A 1,256-nucleotide genomic window follows, 5' to 3' on the forward strand; every position below is an offset into this window, starting at 1 on the left:
TATCAAAGTCAGTCATCTCACAGTGTGGCTGTTACTGTGTACAATGTTCTCATGGTTCTGCTCATTTCACTCAGCATCCGTTCATGTAAGTCTTTTTTGAAGTCTGCCTACTCATCATTTCTTACAGCACAAGAGTATTCCATTACATTCACATACCACAACTTGTTCAGCCATTCCCCAATTGATGGGCATCCTTCAATTTCTAATTCTTTGCCATCACAGAAAGAGCTGCTATAAATATTTTTGTACATGTGGGTAAGAACTTACATTCTAATGAGGGAAAGAAAACATATTAGAATTGGAATGCAAGGTGCAGGGGATGAAGAACAAAGTGGCTGATAAAGAGGCAAAGTCCAGGCAATAAGTGGAGCTGGGGGTGATATACCCACTTGTTTTTCTGTTTTGACTGAACTCTTCTTGACCCCATTTGGAGTTTTCTTAGCAAAGATACTGGACTGGTTTGCCATTTCCTTCTCCAGTTTATTTTACAGATGAAGAAACTGAGGCACAAAGGGTTACACTAGCGTCTGCGGCCTGATTTGAACTCGTCTTCCTGACTTCAGGCCTAGGCTCTATCCACTGTGCCACCTAGCTGCCTGAATATACCTCCAAAGTAGGGCAAATCGTGGATAAGCCTTCAAAGGGTATCTAGGGTTCAACATAGTAAAAGTCACAAGGAAGCAGTGTCACTGGAACTTAGGGAAGTGAGTATTCAAAGGAAGGAGGTGGCCAATAGGATCAAATGCTGCATAAAGGTGAAGAAGGATGAGAACTGAAAAAGGGACTATTAGATTTAGCAATCAAGAGAGCTTTGGTAACTGGAAAGAGCAGTCTTAGTCAAATGGTGAGGCTGCAAGCCAGATTACAAAGTGAGAAGTTAACAAGTGGAAATAGGGTGTAGTCAGTTTTTTCTGAGTTTGATTATCAAAGGAAAGAAATATAGGGTACTACCTGAGGAGACAATTTTTTAAGAATAAGGGAGAAAATGGTCAAAGGATAAGAACAGGCAGTTTTCAGATGAAGAAATCAAAGCTGTCTAGAGTCATGTGAAAAAATGTTCTAAATCACTTTTGATTAGAGAAATGCAAATTAAAACAACCGAAGTACCACCTCACACCTATCAAAATAGTTATATTACGGAAAAGGAAAATGATAAATGTTGGAGATGTGGGAAAATTGGGACACTGATATATTGTTGGTGGAGTTATGAACTGATCCAACTATTCTAGAGAGCAACTGGAACTATACCCAAAGGG

This window comes from Vombatus ursinus, unplaced genomic scaffold (genome assembly GCF_900497805.2).
Source record: "Vombatus ursinus unplaced genomic scaffold, bare-nosed wombat genome assembly UNPS02014811.1, whole genome shotgun sequence".
NCBI classification, from domain to species: domain Eukaryota; kingdom Metazoa; phylum Chordata; class Mammalia; order Diprotodontia; family Vombatidae; genus Vombatus; species Vombatus ursinus.